Raw genomic sequence first — 23,791 nt, forward strand, 5'->3', positions numbered from 1 at the left:
CCTCTGCCATTTCGGCTCATTACAATACAGAGCCACCAATCTTTTCTTATCCTTTATTAAGGCAGTACCTCAGAGGAGCCAAATACTTAAGGCCTCCAAGGAGATCACCAATACCTGCATGGGACCTCAATTATGTCTTGGAAAAACTAACCCTGCCTCCTTTTGAGCCAGCCGCTACAGCTGATATAAAATTTTTATCTTGGAAAACAGCTCTGCTCCTAGCAATAATCTCTGCAAGATGAGTCTCAGAGATACAGGCACTCATGGCTGTGGAACCTTTTATAATTTTTTATCCAGACAGGGTTTCTCTGAGGACAAACCCGACATTTATGCCTAAGGTAGTGTCCAGTGTGGCTCTTAACCAAGCTATTCATCTGCCTACTTTTTATTCAAACCCACAGAATAAGGGGGAGAGAATTCTGCATTCTTTGGATATACACAGACAGTTACGCTTCTATTTGAACAGAACCAAAGTTTCAGAAAGACAGAGGAACTACTAGTGGCATATGCTGCAGGATCACAAGGAAAGGCCGTCTCAAAGCAGACTATTTCTAAGTGGATAGGCCACTGCATTCTTTTCTGCTATTCACAACATGGCATGTCAGTGCGTAAGGACATCAGGCCACATTCAACCAGAGCAGCAGCCACTTCAGCAGCCTTCCTCAGAGGAGTACCAACCAAAGACATTTTAGAGGCTGCTACCTGAAGTTCAGTGCACACCTTTACAAAGCACTATCTTGTACCACTCTACTCTAAATCCAGGGCAGGCTTTGCCACTGCAGATGTTCATCGTGTTTCACTGTTGTAGTCATTACACTTGGGTTATCCTGCTGGCAGGCTACCCGCAGTCAGCCTGAATTCCAAAGTCTTGGTCTGGCGTCGGTTGCTGTCGCCTCTTCCCTGACGTCAGTGCACCAGGGGTATAAAAGATGCAGCTGACGCCATTTTCTTCAGTCTTTCTTGCCGCGCGGTGCCCGAAGCAAAAGCAGTTCCCAAGTGCCGGTCGGCCGACTCCTGAGATTTTCAAAATTGAATTTCAGATCCGAAGTCTTCAATAAAGCTAAGTACCCCGTTGGGGAAACTTTTTTCTTGCTCCACACCGATGTCAGAAAAAGTTAACAATTTTATTTCTTGTGGGAAGCAAATACCTCATAAGGATTTTCACTCTTACTGTATTCCTTGCTTAGGCCCTGACCACGACGGTGCTAGTTGTCTGTTTTGTGCTAGATTTAACCAATGCACTATTAAGCGTTGGTATGATTTTGCTTTTCATTACTTTGGCTGAAGGTTTAACTACATAATGCCGTCAGAACAGCTGATGACTGGAGTTCATAAAAAGCGCAAGGAAAAAGAAAAGGACAGGCATCCGAGGTCCAAAACTGACGATGAAGCCTCTTCTAGGCCAGTCACCGGTTTGCCGGTTCTCAGTGAGGCACTTTTGCAGTCCCTGACACCCGCTACCTCAGAGCCACAGGCCGTCTCCAACTCCCACGTGGAGACAGCTAGGCCTCTGGATACTCAAGGTATTGGGCCTTCGGAAACTAATCCCTCAGATGGGTCCGGAGCTGCTGAGCAGGCATCGGCTTCTGAGGGTATTTTCAGACCTACACAGCTTTATATCAAACCAACTTCAGCTTCCAAGACGAAGTCTAAAACAGTTTTAAAGACAAGGAAACAAGTGCAGTATTCTCCAGGACAGACTTCCATGCCTAAGAAACAGATGCTCAAAATGGCCCAAGACCTAATTACTTTGATCAGGGGTTCCCATCCCCCTCCTGATAAGAGGGCCTAGTCAAGACCTGAATATGATTCCTCTGATCAGGTTTCCATTTCCTCTGACTCCTCTTCAGAACAGGGATACTCTATTCCTCCCTATGAGGATTCTGATGCTGAAGAATTTATTCCTTCAGCTTCTCCTCCTGAGGATTACTCATTTGGGGAAACCCTGCATACCATGACGGAGCATTTCTACTGGGAGAGCCAAGATTATTCAGATTCTAAAAAAAGGCTCAGAGACTTTCTTTTATTACCTCGGCACAGACCTCTTGCTATTCCACCTGTTCTAGACATTGTAGATGGTGTATTTTCAGAGTCAGGCCTGTCTCCCGACTCTTTACCTCCTGCACCTGTTAAGCCAGACAGATACTACAAGGTACCAGATTCACATAAATTTCTATATAAAAACTCTGCTGCTGACCCAGAAACTATTTTTCAGGGTCCCAAAGGGGTCAAGGCTGCTACTGCAAAAAACCCTGTCCCCTCAGATAGAGATTCTAGGGCACTGGACAGATGGGGGAAAAAAGTTTACACTTCTGCTACCTTGGCTGTAAGGCTTTAAATTGTCAGTTTCATATGCTTAAATATCAGCAATACTTAATGTCTCTGCTAAAACAAAAAATGTTGACAAATTCTGATTGTTCTAAGAACAAGGAAATGCAGGATTTATTGCATGCAGCTGAACAAGTGGGAAAACATACTTTGCAATGTGGTTATGATTCACTGGAGGCCACTTGCAGGTTTTGTCATTAGAAGGCATGCTTGGTTAAAGGAACAGACTCTGCCTGATCATGTTAAAGCAAAATTATCGGATGCTCCATTACAGCATGATACTTTATTTGGTGTTAAGGCAGAAGAGGTGTTGAAGAAAATGGAGGATAAAGCTAAATCTATGCAGACAGTAAAGGATTTCTTACAGGTACAGCCACCCAGATTTAGCAGGAACTGGCCTTCTAAGAGTTGGTCCTTTCCCGTGTCAGACGGGCCACAAAGAGGCAGATACAGATGCCCTAGAGGCAGACAACAGCCCCAGGGCTCATACAGGCCCAAACAATGGGGTGCTTCTACCTCCAAAAGCGGAGAAGACAAATCACAGTCATATAGGAAACAGTCCCAATGACTTCTCTCTGCCAATGCCAAGCATTTATCTTTTGGCAGCACCCTTAGGGGGAAAGCTAGCACTTTTTCACAAAATTGGCACATGATCACCCAGGACAAATGGGTCTTAAATATAGTCCCTCAGGGCTACAGGTTCCGCTTTCACACCCTTCCAAAGGCAAAAGGTATGCCAGACCTGCCAGACAATCAATGGGCAGAGGCACAAAAACAAGTTTCATCTCTCATGGACATGAGGGCTATTCAGCCAGTGCCTCAGCAAGAGCAGGGGCAAGGATTTTACTCAAGACTTTTCTTAGTACCAAGAAAGGACAAAGCATGGAGACCAATTCTGGACCTGTCTATTCTAAATACTTTTCTGGACGTTCCGAAATTCAAAATGTTGACTCTTCAACAGCTTCTGCCCATGCTGGGCAAGAAGGCTTGGCTTGTAACTTTGGACCTCAAAGAGGCATACCTGCATGTCCCAATCAGACAATCTTGCAGAAGATACCTCAGATTCATAGCTGGCTCAATGCACTACCAATTCTCTGCACTGCCCTTTGGCTTATCTACTGCACCCAGGGTCTTCACAAAATGCCTGGCACCAGTAATTGCATTTTGCAGACAGAGGAATTCAAATATATCCTTACTTGGACAACTGCCTTATTCAAGGAGAGACCAGACATTCTACTAAAGCATCTGGCGTTTGTAAAAAGATTAGTAATTTGTGTAGGGTACACAGTAAATGAAAAGAAATCAAAACTAATACCCTCTCAAGAGATAATATTCCTGGGTGCAAGCTTAAATACAACTGCCCAGATGGATTATCTCACGCCAGACAAACAAAGGCAACTGACTTCTTACTTCAAAAGCATGGCAACAAAGACCCAGTTATCTGTAAGAAAAATTCTGCAGGCTCTGGGCTACATGGCCTCCTGCATTCTGCTAATTCCATATGCAAGACTGCATATGAGGAAACTACAATGGTATCTAAAAAGTATTTGGACTCAACATTGCCACAGCCTGGAATCATTAATTTCACTCATTCCCTGCCTACAACAAGAGTTTCGATGGTGGGCACAGGCCTGTCACCACAACAAAGGACAGCCATTCACTTTACCCACAGCCAGGCAAACACTAACAACAGATGCTTCAGATTATGCCTGGGGGGCCCACATGGCAGGAAAATGTATTCAGGGCACATGGCCCCCAAGCCAAAGGCATCTTCACATCAATAAAAAAGAGATGCTAGCTGTACAAAATGCCCTGATAGCCTTCAAGGACCTACTTCATCCAGGACAGCTGCTGATAAAGACGGACAACACCACAGTCATGTGGGACATAAACAAGCAGGGGGGCACAAATTCCAACCCCCTCTGCAGACAAGCCATGATTTTGTGGAACACAGCATTGACTTACCAGGTATACCCGCAAGCACAATTCCTGCCAAGAAAAACAAATGCACTGGCAGATGAACTAAGCAGAAACCTCTTGGACCCTCACGAGTGGAAACTAGATCCACAAATCTTCAGCATGATAACAAGGAAATGAGGATGCCCAGACATAGATCTTTTGCCTCTCCTCACAACTGCCAACTTCAGAGATTCTGCACAAGGACTTATCACAAACAAGCATAGAAAGTGGATGCTTTGTCATTCAGCTGGAACAACCTTACAGTGTATGCCTTTCCTCCACTGCATCTTCTCCCCAAGGTACTCCTAAAGGTCAGACAAGAGAAGCCACAAATGGTACTGATTGCCCCGGATTGGCCACGCCAACACTGGTACCCAATCCTAAGGAACTTGTCTCAAGGCCCTGCCTGGACATAGGTTCATAGGTTCATACTAGGCTATCTGCCCGAGGGCATTTATAAGCCTAGCCCATTGTTTTGTGGCTTACGCCACCCCTTTAGTATGAGGAACTATACCCATTATTTTGCTGTGCCTCTGTCGAGCAGTGACACTGAGGTAATTCCTGGGGTATATCTGCGATCTCCCATCCATTGGTCAAGATTTCTCTTGAACAAGGCCAGCGAGGTGCTCTGCCTCACATGTACCGGGATTTTGTTCCACAGCATAGGGAGTCTTTGGGTGATGAATCTATCTCTCCAGCACGTCCTATTAATAGCCGTGTCGAGGTTTAAGTCTCCCGCCCTTGTGGCTCTGATGGATCTAGATTTTTTGAGGTGAAGGGCAGCATAGGACAGATTTTTGAGACCCTTTATCCTTTTGGTGAGGAACTTTTGTGGCCTCTCCAGCTGCTGCAAGTGTCGGGTCAGATACATTCCGAATGGGGCATTGTACTCAATCATTGGTCTGATGAGTGATGAGTAAAGGGAGACTATGACCTCCCTTGATCTAGATGAGAATCCCTTCATGATAAGGTGGGCAATGTAGAAGGACTTCCTAACTACTTTAGCTACATGGGTGTCGAATGACAGACTACTATCAACCTGGGTCCCCAGGTCCCTGATAACTTCTTCTGTGCTCAGTGGATTGCCACCTATTTGGTAGCTAGGGGTAACCTTGTTTTTCCGAAGGGTATGACTATGCACTTTTTGGCATTTAACTTTAGGCCGTGGCTCTGGCACCAGTTATCCGTTTCTGTGAGACCCTTCTGAAGTATATCTGTGTCAGATGTGTTTTCTACTATGGCCCAGTTTGCAGTCATCTGCAAACTTTGTCAGCCATAACCCTCCTGTGTTTGCTTGTACTTCGAAAAGTAGATGCCAAACAAGAGTGGGCCCAGGACTGATCCCTGTGGGACACCACTTGTGACAGGTTTTGAGTCTGACATGGCGCCAGCAACTCTGACCCTGTGGGTTCTGTCACTCAGCCAGTTTGCAACCCATCTTGTGATGTATGGGTTAACATTTAAGCTGATGAGTTTTCAATGATACCCGAGTGGGGTATTGTATCGAAGGCCTTAGCCAGATCGAGGTAGGCTGTATGGACTGCCTTTCCTCATCAATGGTTTTGGTGACTGTTTCAAAAAGTCAACCAAGTTTAAAAGGCATGATCTGCCTTTGACAAAGCCAAACTGGGTTGGATCCAAAGTCTGCAAATTCCTATGTCTTTATTTATGAGGTCCATTATGATCCTCTCCATGGCTTTGCAGATAAGGCTTGTCAAGCTAATGGGCGGTAATTTCCAGGGTCTGTGGAGGCACCGCCTTTGTGAAGTGGGACCACAGTTGCAGTGCGCCACTCCTGGAGTGCGTATCCAGAGGTAAGACTTTGATTAAACAGCTGTCCTAGCTGTGGGTTTAATTCCTCATTGAGTTCGTGGAGCACACAGCCGGGGACACCATCGGGTCCCATGGATGCTGTGTTTTTGCTTTGGAGAGAGCAGTTCTCACTTGGGCTGGAGATGTTTGGGGGCTGCACTCATTTGGTATAGATATCTCTCCTTTTGGGGAGGGAGAAGTTTGCACTGAACCTGTCAGCCAGTATGTTGGCAATGTCTGTAGGATCAGTAATCTTCACATCATTTTGAACTAGTTCTGAGCATGTCTGGGAGTTTCCTCCTAGGTTTCTAACATAGCTAAAGAAGGCCTTATGATTGTCTTTTGAGTCTTTAGCTATTTTTCTCAAATTTGCTTTGGATGATTTTATGAGAGCTCTTAGTTTTTTACTTATAGTGATCAAGGGTGTCTTACCTTTTAAGGATTTTGCTCTATCTTGTAGTAGCTTCCTCCTTTTGTTGTAGAGTTTGTTTATGGCTGGGGTCCACCAGACTGGACGCTTGCCTTTGGTACAAAGAGTCTTTGTTTTGCTTGGGATTGCCTTATCCATGCAGTCCTGCAGGTGCTGGTAGAAGGCGTTTGTAAGTGATTCAGCGGCTTGAGTATTGTTTTCCGCCGGCTCGGGGGCCTGAAAGGAGACCACACTAGTCTTTAGAAGTGTGAAGTCGGCTTTTGAGAAGTTCTTTACTGTGGTCTTTTTTTTTTCAGGTGGGGTGGGATGAGGACCTCCAGCGAGATTAGTTTGTGATCTGATCTCACCAGTGAGGGGTATACTTCCGGTGTTCAACATTGTGCTCCCATGTTCGTGATGATGAGATCAAGTATGTTATCTCCTCTTGTGGGGATGGTGACTAGTTGTTCCATGGCATTTGAGTTTATGAATTCCAGGAACTTTTGGGCTAGGGTGTTTGGGCTTGAGTAGTGTTCCCAGTCTATATTAGGGTAATTGAAGTCACCTAGTATGATGGTGTTTGGTGATACATTTATCCCCTCTAGTGTTTTCAGGAAGGCCATGTGAGTTTCCTGAGTTTGTGAGGGTGGCCTGTAACATGCTACAATTTGCAGAGCAGTCTTGCCTATGGTTAATTGCACCTGGATGGTCTCCGATGCATCGTGCGTTGCCACCAGTCTTGAGGTGTGGGTGTCCTTGATGAATATGGATACCCCCTCCTTTCTTGGTATTGTCCGGATTTTGGGGCGGAACGCATGATATGAGGTAAAACCTGATAGCGCTGGGGTGCTCTCAGGAGCCTTGAACCAGGTTTCTGTCACAGCACAAACATCGATGTTCTCCATACTGAGAAGGGCCTCGAGTGCGTGCATTTTGAGATTTAGACTTCTGGCATTGAGCAGCATTACCCTTAGTTTTTTTCCTTTTTGTGTTCTAAGGTGGTAGGTTTAGAATTTGAGCCTTGCCTAAAAAGGCACTATGGGGTGGCAAGAGCCTTTGCCAATATCCGGAATCCCAGGGGTGACAGGTGCAAGCCGTCCCTTGAAGCAGCGTGGCTTGTCCAGCATGTCATCCCAGGCAGACAGATACTGGATCCCCTTTGAATGACACCAGTGTTTAAGCCAATTGTTAAAGCTGATCATCTTATCTCTGTATTGTGGCATCATTCTTGGTGAAGGTAGGATACTGCTCAAGGTCAGGGTCATTCCTGCCTGGGCTACATAATCAGAGAGCTCCTCAATGTCTCTTTTCATGTAGTCCAAGGAGGTACGTCTCAGGTCGTTTACACCAGCGTGGACAATGACTGAGTCATATTTGTACCTGCTGTTGAGAGACCTGAGTGCTTGCGTTATGTGGCGGATTCTAGCGCCCGACAGGCAGCTTACTGTGACCTTCTCCTTACTCAGTCTGGTGAGCGGGACATCAGTGTGTCTGACTATGGAGTCACCAATGACTAGTGTGTCTGGCATTGTGTTTGGCCTTAAGGGCTGTGACTGTTTGACACTCTGACTGTGAGGTCTATGTGTTGCGGGTGTTGTGTTCTGAGGTGGTGGTTGTTTGGGTGTCTGCTTTGGTGGCCTCTGCTGTTTTGGTAGATTTTTGATCAGAGCCTCCGAGTATGTCTTTGTGTGTTTATGTGTATGATTTGAGGTTGTAATGGTACTATGTGAGACTGGGTCTATAGTGTGTGTGGTAACCTTCTCCTCCTGACTGGTCTTGCCAGTCCTATGTTGAGAGAGCTCAGCCTCCAGTTTGGCCGTATAGTTGCATCTCTTGCATGTATTTGTGTTTTGTGGGAGGAGGTGCTCAAATTCCTCATTTACTGACCCAACAAAACAGTCAGATCCTGCACAGCCAACTCAAAACCCTAAATCTAGCTGCGTGGCAGATAGTGTAACCATTCAGTATGCACCTCTCTCTAAAGCGGTTATGGATGTTATTTTGGAGGCCAGGAGGCCCAGCACCAGGAAATCTTATGCAGAAAAATGGAAGAGATTCTGTGCTTGGAACCAGGCACAAGGAATTGACATGCTTGTATCAATTATTCCTCAGATTTTACAATATCTGACTGAGGTGCTGGACAAAGGCCTATCCTTCTCATCAATTAAGATCCATGCCTGTGCCATTTCAGCTCATTACAATACAGAACCACCACTTTTTTTCACATCCATTGCTTAGGCAGTTCCTCAGGGGGGGCCAAAAACATAAGACCTCCAAGGAGAGCACCAGTAACTGCATGGGACCTCAATTTTGTCTTGGAAAAACTCACACTGCCTCCTTCTGAGCCAGCCAATACAGCTGAGATAAAATTCTTATGGAAAACAGCTCTGCTCCGAGCAATAACTTCAGCAAGAAGAGTCTCAGTTACAGGCATTAATGGCTGTGGAACCTTTTATTATCTTCCATCCGGACAGGGTTTCTCCAAGGACAAACCCAACATTTATGCCTAAGGTAGTGTCCAGTGTGGCACTTAACCAAACCATTCATTTGCCTACTTTTTATCCAGACCCACAGAATAAATCTAATACTTTTTAATCAACTAATAGTAGCCCATAAGATCCTGTATTTACCTCAAAATACACCCATACTTACTTCCCTAGTCATCCCCTATAACAATCTCAAGACCTTACGCTCATCTAATAAACTAGTTGTACAAATATCAAAATCCAACAATTCAGCTGGTGACACCTTGTTTTCCAATACAGTAGGTAAAGCCTGGAACATCCTCCCAAGCCAGCTAACCTCAATATCCTCTGCCAGCTCATTTAAAAGCAAGCTCAAACCCTAACTTAAGTCACACTGGCTATGCCCCTGTGTTAACCCAGACTAAGCACCAGACCATTAACTAGACTCCCACGATTCCTAGTCTCTCATGATCATGATCTTGTGTTTACTCACTAATTACTAGTGAGCTTAACCTTTCTTAGGATTTTTTTTCTCATGTAAATATGTATATACTTTGGAATGATCAACCACCTTCATGTAAGATCACAACTTCGGTGATAAAGAACACTATAAATGCATCCTTGTATGTTGATCTTCTATACTCTATCAATTGATCTCTAGTGTTTTCTTTCTTAGGTTTATGTGTGACTTTAGTACCTATTAATTTAAACTAATAGTTGTATCTAGTTTAGTCTTGTATTAAGTTTTCTTTCCCTAACAGAATACATAGTATAAAATCCTAGGCTTGTAATATGTTATGAAGATTTGTAATACACCATTTCTAATGCAAATGTCTTAGTATTGTTAATCTATTCTTAGATAAATATTTCTTTCCCTACTGAAATATAAAATATATAATCTTAGACTTGTAATAGTTTTTAAAACTTCTTATGTACCAAATTCTACTGTTAATGTCTTTGTCTTGACCTTTTATGTTGTTATAACTTGTGGAGTTTTTCTCCCCGGGCCTCCACTGAAAATGGACATATATCCAGCTGGACTAGCCCGGTCAACAAATGTAAAATAAAATAAAATAAATAAATAATAAAGGGGAGTGACTTCTGCATTCTTTGGACATACACAGACAGCTACACTTCTACTTGGACAAAACTAAAGCTTTCAGAAAGACTGAGCAACTTTTAGTGGCATATGCTGCAGGATCACAAGGAAAGGCTATCTCAAAGCAGTCTATTTCAAAGTGGATAGGACACTGCATTCATTTTTGCTATTCAAAACATGGCAAATCAGTGCCTAAGGGCATTAGACCACACTCTACCAGGACAGCAGCCACCTCAGCATCCTTCCACAGAGGAGTACCAACCAAGGATATTTTGCAGGCTGCAACTTGGACTTCTGTGCACACTTTTACTAAGCACTACCACTTACCTCTTTACTCTAAATCCAGAGCAGGCTTTGCCACTGCAGTTCTGCAGGGCCTTATAGCCACTCCTAATTCTATTTAGGCCCAGCCGCCCTACCTCAGCTTTGGGATTCAACCCAAGTGTAATGACTGCAGCAGTGAAACACGATGAACCTAGTACAGTTGTGTACCTACCATAAATGTAGATGTTCGAGTGTATTCATTGTTGCAGTCCAGGTTACCCACCCACCATACCCCCTTCTTTGCTGGGTCGTATCTGTACTTCTCTATCCTATACAACCTATGTGTTATATTTGCTTGTAGATGAAGGTATTGTTTATGTTAGTGCATGCTTTTATAAGCAATGTTTTTAGCCTACCCTTTTGGGGGTACCTGACATCTGGGGCAAGAAAAACTGAAGAAAATGGCGCCGGCTGCATCTTTTATACCCCTGGCACTCTGACGTCAGGGAAGAGGCGACAGCAACCGACGCCGGAGCAGGACTTTGGAATTCAGGCCAACTGCGGGTAGCCTGCCAGCAGGATAACCCAAGTGTAATGACTGCAACAGTGAATACACTCGAACATCTACATTTATGGTAGGTACACAACTGTACTTTTTGCACCCTGAAAAACTTAAAACTGCCTCATAATGTTCCACTATACTGAGATTTCCTTTTCTGGATTTATCAAATACACAATGATATCAACTGCAAGTAATGTCAGCTTTTTCTTGATTATTGTACCAGTTATATCCTTTCATTTCTGGGTCCCTTATTTTTATTTGCCAGTGGTTCTAAATGTTATGCAAAAATACAAAGGGGAATGAGGACACCCTTACCCGGTTCCTCTGCTCAAGCACAACTTAAAGGAGAGGAACCCTCCCACTTTAGTTCCTGCCTCCAGTCCTCCAAATATCTCCCTAATTAACCATATTCTTGTATTAGGGAATGCAAATAATTCCAATACAGTACACAAAAAAATCCCAGCTTACTCTGTTAAATGCTTTCTCTGCATCAGGACCAACCTACAACAGCGGTACTCTTTGCATTCTGCTTCTCTGTTGATCATCATTGTTCTATTAATATTGTCAAATGTTTGCCTCACCTCCACAAAACCACATTGATCCATATCTATCAGTTTTGGCCTTTTAAGTTGTATAAACATTAACAGTTTATAAAAGTGGTTTAAAATTGAAATGGGTCTATATGAGGCTGACTGTGATGGGTCCTTACCCTCTTTGGGCAATAAAGCTACCACAGCCTTTTTACAAGATGCCGGTGCTTCCTCTCCTTTTAAAATACTATTCAAGAAATCTTCCACATCTTTATCACTTTCTTCCCTCCAGACTTCCATGGGAGTACCTTCTGTTCCTGGAGACTTTCCCACTGATTGGTTATATATCACCATTTTATGTCCTCTCCTCCTGTCGTAACTGTTAGTTGTGAAGCCTCATCGATCACTCATCTTGCCATTATTAGGTTTTCCATAAATATTTCCATTTATGCTCATTCTTGGTTTACACATCCCTCTGTGTCATACAGATTTTCTTAAAACTTCCGAAACATCACTAAAACATCTATAGGCTCTCTGATTATTTTTATTTTCATAGGCGCTCTAAATTTGATGAAACCCTTCCTACTTTGTGTTGCTTAAGTCGCTGTGATAAAAGTTTTTGTCCTCTAAACTTATGAAAAAATTCTTAATAGCAGTGTTTGTAAAGTAATGCATATTATTCAGATTGTCCCTTATTTTCTCTTTCACACACTGCAGTTACTTCTCCTTTTGTTCTTTGAATTTCCCCTTATTCTGTAATACTTCAGTCTTTGTCAGCCCCTCAAAATAATTCCTATTGCATGTTAACCACACCTCTCTCTTTTATTTCTTGTATAATTTAAACTTCATTTTCATTTTATCTCCCTCGCTAGTTTTTCTTTCTGAAGAAATGTCTATCTTCCCCAATAATGTCTGAATAGTTAGGTGGGAAAGCATCAAGCTGTCATTGTTATTTCATTACCCTGCATGTTTAATTTTAGTTTTTATCAGTACGTGATCTGAAATAGGTATTGGACGTGTGCCGAATCTTTCAATTAAATGTACACATTCCTGTGAAATATATTTTCTATCCAGTCTGGCCCAGTTATTGTACCTTGGGGAATAATAGTAAATTATGTCCAAGTTCCTACTAAATTCATGTCTTCCATATTAAATATTTTCATGAATTTATTCAGAAAGCAGACCTCTTTGGTTATACTTTGCATTCTAGGTACCCCTGATACAGCTTCATTATTGCAAATCAAGTTTCAGTCCTCACTTATAAGTAATACTCGCTCCTGAAAGCTGATTATTTCTCCCAAAATGTTCTTAAGCTTCACAGTAGCAATTTTTGGTGGTGTATAAATGCCAGAGTAATCCTCTTTTCTTCCCATATCCCTTTGCTCCCATAGTCTACCAGTGTTGTCCTTTCTTCCTTTTCATGTATAACATGCAGATTATATTTTATGTTACAACATGTTTTATACAAATACTAGTAAGAACAAAAACATGGTTTTACTTACAATTGCATATTCCCTTTAAACTTTAAAGGCATAATGTGGGGCTTATACTGTACAGTCCACCCACAAGTTTAACAAAGTCAGTGAAAGTCCAGTCTCTTCTCAGCCACTTTTGTCTAACTTGAGTTGTGCTGGATTCTTCCTGATCATCTCCATCTCTCAGCAGTAGACCAGGTCAGAATGGACAGATGAAAAATCAGCAGGCAAAGGAGAATAGTATTGGTGGAACTGAATTCATTCTCAAGATGTGGTGAATGCCTTCATGAGGGGGCCCCCATTTTTCACAAAATCTCACCAAGGCGACACTGATAGACTGTGTTTTATATAGCATATATCATGGACAGTAGCAGCTTAACAAATAAAATGATTGCTGTGTGCACAAGACCCAGGATAAAAAAGTGCCCAGTCCTGGTAGGTGCACTGGTGCCAGAAATGGAAATATTACGATGTAGAATCCTCAGGACACGCACAAACATTCCTACAATGGGGCCAAGCCAGAACCAGGGGGAGGATGCCCCCCCCCCATTGTAAAAGGAAGTAGTAGTCCATAAAAATGACAAAAATTGATGGCCCAGAAAGGAGCCATAAATACGATAGACTATTGAGGATAGGAAAGAAATTCTGCATCGTTTCTGTTATGCAAGATGCCAGAATTTCCAGACAGGAGATGCACAAAAAGATTGAGAGAAATTAGAAGATAGAAAAATACTTGCACTGGAAAAACTGTCAGAAGCTTCAAATACAAATTTGTATTCATTAATACAACAGCTTTATGAAAAAATCATATAGACCAAGCAATCTTGGGCTGTTAGGAAAATAAAGCAATTGAGGAAGTGTAAAAATATAAAGAAAAAATCTAGAGATTTTTTGAAAGGTATAAAAAAGTTTAAACATGGGAAAGAGAGAGAGATCTGATGAGATGCAATATTTTTGCAAAGAAAAAAGTCAAATTGTTCAATACAAATAAAGCAACCCCTAAGATATTTGAAGAGAAATACTGTGAAATGCATCTGTGTAAAATTTTACAATATAAAAAAAAATAAGATCACAAAGAGTGAATGTAGAACAGAAGATTAGTAAAGTAGAAGTTAAAAAAATAGAAGCCTGACTCCCTAAGTGACCACTCCCCAACCTTCCTACTAAAACACCACATAAGTAACAGCAAACCCATTGTCCACCGACACATTCGCTACAAAGCTAAATTCAACTCCAGCTCCTTCACCACCTCCCTACAAAAAATAAACTGGTCACCCCTAAAATACCTCAACCTAGATGAAGCAATCTACTACTTTAACAGCACTTTCCTCAACATCCTTAACTCCCATGCCCCCCAAAGATGCACCAAAATCCGAACTAAAAAATCCCCCTGGCTACAAAAAAACCCACCAAAGACTTTATGAAATCCAGAGATAAAATATGGGAACAAAGGCGCACAACCAAAAACCCCTCAGATAGGCAACTATTCCTTGAACTACGTAACAAAGTCAAAAAGCAAGTAAAAGCAGACAAAGACCTTTTCTATCAGACATCCCTAAACTCCTCCCAAAACAACCCAAAGCAATTCTGGTCCACAATTAACTCTATCCTCTGCCCAGGGAAGGTAAATACCCCCCCCCCCCATCAACCATACCTCTCTCCACCTGTAGCATAGCTGACTCTTTCAACAAACATTTTACAGAGACCGTTCTATCCCTAACTAAAAAACACTTCCCTACATCAACACCCCCCACACCCAAACCAACTCCACCCCTCCCTCCCTTCTTCCTTTCCACAGTACCCACCTCCAACATAAAAAAACTACTGACAAAACTTAAACCCACAAGACTAGCAGCTGACAACCTGCCCACAGAATACCTAAAAATAGCAGCTGATGATGTCCTTCATGGATGCATCTGCAGTCATAACAAATGGGTTGTCCTGTCGTCAGGCAGCCCTTCGGTCGGCAGGATTCCAAAGTCCGGGTCCGGCTTCGGCTGATGTCGCACTTCACCCGACGTCATCTCTGCTGGTCTTCGGGTATAAAGGCATCAGCCGACGCCAGTTTCTTCAGTCTTTCTTGCCGCGTGGCGCCCGAAGCAGAAGCTGTTCGCAAGTGCCGGTCGGTCAGATCCAGAGATTGCTACTACCGAATACTACTTCGAAGACTTCTAAAAAGCTAAGTACCCCGTTGGGGACTCTTTCTTGCCTCAGCCGATGTCAGAAAAAGTCAATAACTGTTTAACTTGTGGGAAACAAATACCTCATAAAGATTTCCACTCTTACTGTTTGCCTTGCTTAGGCCCAGACCACGACATAGCAGCCTGTTCGGCCTGTGCCTCCTTCAACCGATGAATGCTTAGGCGTCGGTCAGAGTTTGCTGAACAGTTTTTCGGCTCAGATTTTGCGTACATTATGCCGTCGGATCCTCCGACTACCCAAATTATTAAAAAACGCAAAGAAAAAGACCGACACTCGCGGTCCGCGGTTTCGGCCGAAACCACGGTTAAGCAAGCCGCGAGTGTCTCGGTTTCGGCTGAAACCGAGAAAACTGGTCAATCTTCAGCCGAATCCATGACTACTACTGAGACTCCTGCTACCTTATCTGAATCAGCCTCCGAACTTTTGCCTACAACTGAGGTTCCTACTGAGCTATCAGACACCATCCCCTTGGATATCTCTACCCCAGCACTTGGTGCTGCTAGGCCTCCTGCAGCCATGTCTATTAAGGCCTTTGCCAGGGCTAAAGCAGCTAAAACAGCTAAAACAGTGCCTGTTAAACCACCCTCACTCAGGCCCACTTCTAGTTCTCAAATGCTTACTCTGGCAGAAGATTTAATATCCTTAATTAGGGGATCCCAATCTCACCCAGACAGGGCCTCTCAGCCCCCAGAAAAGAGACCTAGAACAGAGCCCCCCGAGCCTGTGCCCTCTGATGATTCTGCGGATGACTCGGACATTACAGACCAGCCAGAGGCTCCCTTTTCCAATTATGAAGACTCAGATGCTGAAGATTCCATTCCAGCTGCCTCTCCACCAGAGGAATTCTCCTTTGGGGAAACCTTACATGCCATGAGAGAACAATTCCAATGGCAGGGACAAGATTTCTCAGATTCTAGAAAAAGGCTTAGGACCTTTCTGCATTTGCCACAACATAGGCCCTTAGCTATACCTCCAGTACTGCCTGTTGTGGATGATGCATTTAATGATGTTTGCACCACTCCTGATACTTTACCTCCGGCCCCTGCCAAACCAGATAGATTCTACAGGGTGCCAGACACTCATCACCACCTATTCAAGGCCCCACTTGCAGACCCCAAAACTATATCCCAGGGGCCTAAGGCAGTAGCCTCGACCACAGCAAAAAACCCTATTCCTTCTGAAAGGGAATCCAGGTCCTTAGAGAGATGGGGGAAAAAATTATACACCTCTGCTACTCTCTCTGCTAGAGCTTTAAACTGTCAGTTTCACATGATCCAATACCAAGAGTTTATGCTTGATCAGTTAATTAAAAAGCTGTCCTCTGATGAATCTTTAGATAAGAAATATGTATTAGAAATGCTAAATAACATCCAGCAGGTCAGTAACCATTCTTTAAAATGTGGCTATGATGCACTGGAGGCTTCATTTAGATCAGCCATGACTGGCACAGTGATAAGAAGACATGCATGGTTGAAAGAACAGGTCTTGCCGGATCATGTTAAAGCTAAGCTATTGGATGCTCCTATGGATAAAGCCAGTCTATTTGGGGAACCTGCCCAGCAGGTAATGAAGAAAATGGAAGAGAAGGCAAAATCTGTACAAACAGTTAAAGATTTCCTACAGGTTCAGCCCCCAAGGTTCAGCAGGAACTGGCCTGCCAAAAATTGGTCCTTTCCTGACTCCACAAGGTCCCAAAGGGGCAGGAACAGACGCTCTAGGGGCAGAAATCAATCCAGAGGAGGTGCCTACAGAGGACGACAGTGGCAAGGTAATAACCGAGGCACAGAAACAACCACTGCCACTGCAACTGGACAATCACAGTGACTTGACCCTGAATCCGCCTACCAAGGAGCAAATAGCAGCACCATTAGGCGGAAAGTTAGCCTTATTCTCGAAAAATTGGCACTATATTACAAAAGACAAGTGGATTTTGCAAACCATAAACCATGGCTACCGGTTCCACTTCCACACTTTACCAGTAAAAAGAGGAATGCCAAACCTGCCCCCAAATCAAAAAATAGAAGCCCTGCACCAGACAGCAGAACTAATAAAGATGAGAGCTGTGGAAAGGGTACCAATAACAGAACAGGGCAAAGGATTCTACTCCAGACTCTTCCTAGTACCAAGAAAAGAAAAAACCTGGAGACCTATTCTTGACCTGTCCATCTTAAACACATACATCATTGTCCCAAAATTCAAAATGCTGATCCTACAGCAACTTCTTCCCATGCTGGGCAAGGAGTGTTGGCTGGTAACTCTAGATCTCAAGGAGGCATACCTGCACGTCCCCATTCGACCAAATTGCAGAAGATACCTCAGATTTCTTGCAGGATCAGAGCACTTTCAATTCTCAGCATTGCCCTTTGGCTTATCTACTGCGCCCAGAGTATTCACAAAATGCCTGGCATCAGTAATCGCTCACTGCAGAGTACAGGGAATCCAAATTTATCCTTACCTGGACGACTGCCTGTTACAAGCAGACAACAAAAGCAAGCTGACAACAGATTTACAAAGGGTCATTTACTTGCTACAAGCCCTGGGATACACAGTCAATTTTCAAAAGTCAAGGCTGATTCCATCCCAAACAAGAACTTTCCTGGGCGCGGAACTGGACACAGTAAAACAGATGGCATTCCTAACTGCAGAAAAACAGAAAGAACTCCCTCTTTACTTCTTACAATTGGCAAAGTAGAACAAACTAACAGCAAGAAAAGTTCTGCAGGCCTTGGGCTTCATGGCATCATGCATAATCTTGGTCCTACATGCCAGACTGCATATGAGAAAGTTACAGTGGTACCTAAAGAATTTATGGTCTCAACACAGGCACAGCTTAGAAACAGAAATACCAATAATCCCTTGCTTAAAACAGGAGTTCCTATGGTGGGCACGGGCATGCCAGTCAAACCCAGGCTTACCCTTCCACAACTTCCGAGCAAACCAAACCATCACCACGGATGCCTCAGACCTAGGATGGGGGGCACACATGCTGGACAAATGCGTACAAGGAAAGTGGACTCAGGACCAGCTACACCTGCACATAAACCAAAAAGAAATGCTGGCAGTAAAGCTGGCAATCCTAAAATTCAGACCATTCCTCAAAGAAGGCCATTTGATGATAAGGACAGACAACACCACAGTCATGTGGTACATCAACAAACAGGGAGGCACTCATTCTTACCCCTATGCAGAATGACTTTGGACCTGTGGAATCTGGCTCTCAGCTACAACATCCAGTTGCAGGCAATATTTGTACCGGGAAAAGAGAACACCCTAGCAGACATCTTAAGCAGAACCACCTCGGATGCTCACGAATGGATGCTACACCCGGACATCTTCAAGGCCATCACAAAGAAGTGGGGAATACCACAAATAGATCTATTCGCTTCCCCACAAAATCACCAACTCAAAAAATTCTGCACAAGGACATTCCACCCACTTGCATGGAAGGTGGACTCTCTCTCCTTCAGCTGGAAAGGCCTGACAGCATATGCATTCCCACCTCTACCCTTGATACACAAGGTACTACTCAAAATCAAAGAGGAACGCCCAAGGATAATTCTGATAGCTCCGAACTGGCCAAGACAACATTGGTACCCATTGCTGAGGAGCATGTCTCGGGAGAAAATGTGGCCAATACCCCTGATGCCTCTGATGTTAACTGAGAACAATTACAACATCATACATCCAAACCTAAAAACCTTGCAACTGACTGCCTGGAACATCACATAAAATTAACAAACCCAGACCTTTCACAAAGGGTTAAAGACATTATCCTTGAAGCCCGCAGACCTTCAACAAGAAGGAACTATGCAGGAAAATGGAAAAGGTTCGTCATCTGGAGTACTGAAAGAGGAAAAGATGTGTCGAACATAGATATTGCTAACATTCTGGAGTACTTGGCAGAGCTTCTACATACTGGCCTGTCCTATTCCTCCATCAAGATAAATGCATCAGCTATTTCAGCAGAATACAGCTTTGATCCTCCTGTCTTTTCACATCCTCTACTCAGGCAGTTTCTCAGAGGGATCAAGAATGTAAAACCTCCTAGGAAACCACCATTACCAGCATGGGACTTGAACTTTGTGCTAGAAAAGTTGACACTCCCTCCGTTTGAACCAGCAGCAACAGCAGATCTACAGCACCTGTCATGGAAAACTGCTTTCTTACTGGCTATTGCTTCAGCAAGGAGGGTTTCGGAACTACAGGCCCTAATGGCAGTACAACCCTTCCTAATCTTCCACCAAGATAGGGTGTCCATGAGAACTAATCCTACATTTATGCCTAAGGTGGTATCCAGAGTGTCCTTAAACCAGGCAATCCACCTACCTACCTTCTTTCCCAATCCACAAAACAAAGGTGAAAGAATAATGCATACCTTGGATGTACACAGACAATTACGCTACTACCTGGACAGGACCAAGGGTAACAGAAAAACTGACCAGCTCTTTGTAGCCTATGCAACAGAAAGGGAAGGAAAAGCAATTTCCAAACAAACAATCTCCAAATGGATAGGAAATTGCATAAGATTCTGTTACTCCTACCATGGAAAACCAATTCCACAGGACATAAGACCTCATTCTACAAGGGCTACAGCCACTACCACAGCTTTCTTAAGAGGAGTGGCAACCAAGGACATTATTGAGGCGGCTACTTGGACCTCCGTGCATACATTTGCCAAGCATTATAATTTACCTCTATATTCTAGATCCCGAGCAGGGTTTGCCACTGCTGTACTGCAAGGGATCCTGACTACTCCATAATTATTATTCCTCCTCCCCTAGTTTGGCTATGGTATTCTACCCATTTGTTATGACTGCAGATGCATCCATGAAGGACATAGTACAGTTTTGTACCTACCATAAATGTAGATGTCCGAACTGGATAGCATCTGCAGTCAGGATTACCCTCCCTCCTTCCCCTCTGTGGTACTCCTAGGGTAATTACCCTCCTAATAGCTAGCTGGGGGGGGGAGTCTCTTATGGAGTATTTGTTTGTATATATGTACATACATGTTTATTTGTTGTGTTTGCCTTCTATTATTTTGGAAACATTGGCATTTATCCAAAATTTAGCTTTCCAAGAGGGCAATTGGCATCTGGGGCAAGAAACACTGAAGAAAATGGCGTCGGCTGATGCCTTTATACCCGAAGACCAGCAGAGATGACGTCGGGTGAAGTGCGACATCAGCCGAAGCCGGACCCGGACTTTGGAATCCGGCCGACCGAAGGGCTGCCTGACGACAGGACAACCCATTTGTTATGACTGCAGATGCTATCCAGTTCGGACATCTACATTTATGGTAGGTACAAAACTGTACTTTTTAGCTTATCCCATCTCCATATTAATCAACCGCTCCATGTCTGAGTCCTATGTGCCAACCTTATGGAAAATATCCCTCATCATACTCCTGCACAAAGACGGCCCCTCAACAGACATCTCCAACTACCGCCCCATTGCCATCCTCTCGCCTCTCTCCAAGATACTCGAAAAAAGTATCAACTCACAGATCTCCAATTATCTCCTAGACAATAATCTCCTCATCTACACACAGCATGGTTTCAGACAACACCATAGCACCACAACTGCTCTGCTCTCCTTCACTAACATAATTTTCCAACATAAAAACAATGGCCTTTTCTCCTCTGCTGTATTTCTTGACCTATCAAAGGCTTTTGATATTGTATCACATGATCTTCTACTCTCTGCACTCCCCATCCTCTCCTTTTCCATACCTGCCATCAGTTGGTTCTACAGCTATCTACACAGCTGCCAGGAGTCAGTTGCCTGGCACAACGATCTATCCCCTCGCCTCCCTGTTAGTCTCCGGGTTCCCCAAGGCTTCATCCTTCGCCCCCTTGCTTTTCTCCATTTTTACCAATGACCTGCACACTGCCATCAAACATGCCTCCCTCATACAATATGCAGATGACTCCACTCTCATCTGCTCAGCTCCAACTCTAACAGAACTACAACAGATCACTCAAGCATCTTTCTCTTCTGTTGAAAGTTGGCTATTAAATGCTCAACTCCTCCTCAACCCAAATAATACCAAACACCTCATCTTTCAACCCTCAAAATCTACCCCGAACATCCCCCATTTCAACATACTTGCCAAAGACAACACTTCCATCTCACCAACAGCCCACACTAAGCTACTCGGTGTACAGATTGACAACAAACTCAAATTTGACACTCGCGTATCACTCACAATAAAAAAAAGTCCACAAAAAAACTGGGTGCCTTGTATAGAATCCAACAATACCTAACCAAACCATCCAGAATCTCTACCACAACTTCCCAACTAATCTCAACCCTACTCTATGCATCACCCATACTCACAAATCTTCGACAATTAGACCTAAAGACACTCGAAGCCTGCTACAATAAAACTGCAAAATTTGCATCAGGGGACTCCCACCGCAGCCACCACTGTGTCTCCCTTAGAAACTTAGACTGGCTTGAGCTCCCTCAACTTCTACACCTAATCCAACTTACCTTTGCTCATAAACTTGTAAACCACCCTCTTAAAATTCCCTCGCTACATACACTTCTCCAAATCTACTAGTCCTCTAGACCCCTTCGCTCCTGCAACAAAAATCTACTCCAAGTCACCAAACCCAACAACTCTGCAGGGGAAGCGCTATTCTCCTACTCCATATCCAAAATATGGAACTCACTTCCCATTGCCATAACTGCCCTCCCTTCCAGCAGTCTCTTCAAAAATGCTCTTAAAGCACACCTAACATCTCACTGGCTATGTCCTTGTCCATACCCCAACTAATACCCCTTTCTCCTGTACCACTAAATAGCTGCCAGCTCTACTATTAGCTGTCAACAGGTTATCAGTATTTCAGTACTATTTCATATCCTTTAACTAGCAGATGATTGCAGTATGATGTTTACTCTTTTCTCTATGTGAGAAATTAATACTACTAGGCAAATGTCTTGCACCTTATATTGTTATTATACTCTGACACATATGTCATTACCTGTCAGACTATGTCTTTGCTGTAAATATGCTGTTTTGTTCCCCTCTGAAATGCTAGATTATACTCTTATATTATGTGAAATTTTGCTTGTCTGAATATATGGAGCCTTCCTTGTGATATTATACTCTGACATATAGGTCATTTCTCCTGTTGAACTGTGTCTTTACTATAATTATACTGTTTCCTTTTTCATCTGATATTCTAGATTGTACTCTTATGTTATGTAAATATCATATGTCTGAATATATGGAGCTTCTTTCCCTGGGCCTCTGCTGAAAATGGGCATATACCCAGTTGGACTTTCCCAGTCAACAAATGTAAAATAAATAAAATAAGTTATGGGATACCTGCAAAGTTAAGGTTTTAGTGTAGAAAGTCTAACACAAGTTATATCACAGCATGATGGAACAAGTCCCTCAAGTAAGGAGAAACAGAAGGAGCAGGAGACACCTGAAAAGGAAATATGGACATGGGAAAGAGAGAGAGATTTAATGTGGTGTAATATTTATGCAATGGAGAAAAGCAAAACTAATCAATGCAAAAAGTGCAGCACCAAAGATATTTGAAGAGAAAAATAAAGGCAAAGGCTTCCAGGTATGAAAAACTTTACGGTACAAAAATGAGAGAGGAAGAGTAACTAGAATTTTAGTAATGGAGAACTTAAAGAAATAGAAACTGAGGTTATAGATTACATGTGAAGTGAAGGATTTAGTGTAGAAAATCTAATTTTGATAATATCACAGCAGGATAGAGCAATGGCTCCTCAAATTAAGGGAAACCAGTGGAGCAGGAAACATCTGATCAGTTGCCATATGAAGATACGTTGGAGCCTTTTATAGGAAACCAGTACAAAAGGTCAGTTGGAGTTGCAGAACAAGGGAAGGAACAGGAAACGGTGGCAACTCTGCCAGAGTCAGTGTTGTGGAGTGGCAGGCCAGTGAGTTCCCATATGAAAGAGCAACAGATGACACAGGATGAAACTGAAGAGAATATGGCGCTGGAAGATGCTGTGGAACTTTCTATAGAATGCTGCAGGAAACGGAGAACAGAGAATGTGCCCTCAGTTTAGAAGAAAATGGTGTAAGAGAAAAGTTAAGATCGGTGAAAGAAACAAAGTCAATAAAACTCAAAAAGTTAAATGTTTGATAAAACAAAGAAACAACAATTAGAATTGTTCATAGAGATTCATGCAGTATAACAGAAGTAAATAGGATATGTTATTGTGCAGTTAAATTAATAACATAAAAGTCTTACCACAAAAAAGTGCCGTAAAGGAAAGGAAGGGGAGAAATCTAATGCCATCATAGAAGTATCGAATAGAGAAAACTATAAAGCAATTAAGACAAGACATGTCACTGTTAGAAGAGTATTGAAAAGGGAACAGATCAACAAAAATACTCAGAAAGATAGACGTGATAAAAGCAATGCACAGTTTCAGAACAGATAAGGATCTGTCATGCACTATCGCAAATAAACAAAATATCATTGCAGGCAGTAAAACTTAGATATGCAAATAAATATAAAGAAAAAGTTCAGAATAAACAGTTTGATGATACAAAAATATTTTATAGAGAATTGGATAACAAGGCAAAAGGGATTGAAACACCACCAAAGAAGAAGAAATGGATACATTTTGGAGAAATATCGATAAAGATCCTGTAGAACAAAAGGAAGATGGTACATGGGTAGAAGAAGTA

The sequence above is a fragment of the Protopterus annectens genome, chromosome 16.part0, assembly GCF_019279795.1.
Source record: "Protopterus annectens isolate FY-2018-M chromosome 16.part0, PAN1.0, whole genome shotgun sequence".
Lineage (NCBI taxonomy): Eukaryota > Metazoa > Chordata > Ceratodontiformes > Protopteridae > Protopterus > Protopterus annectens.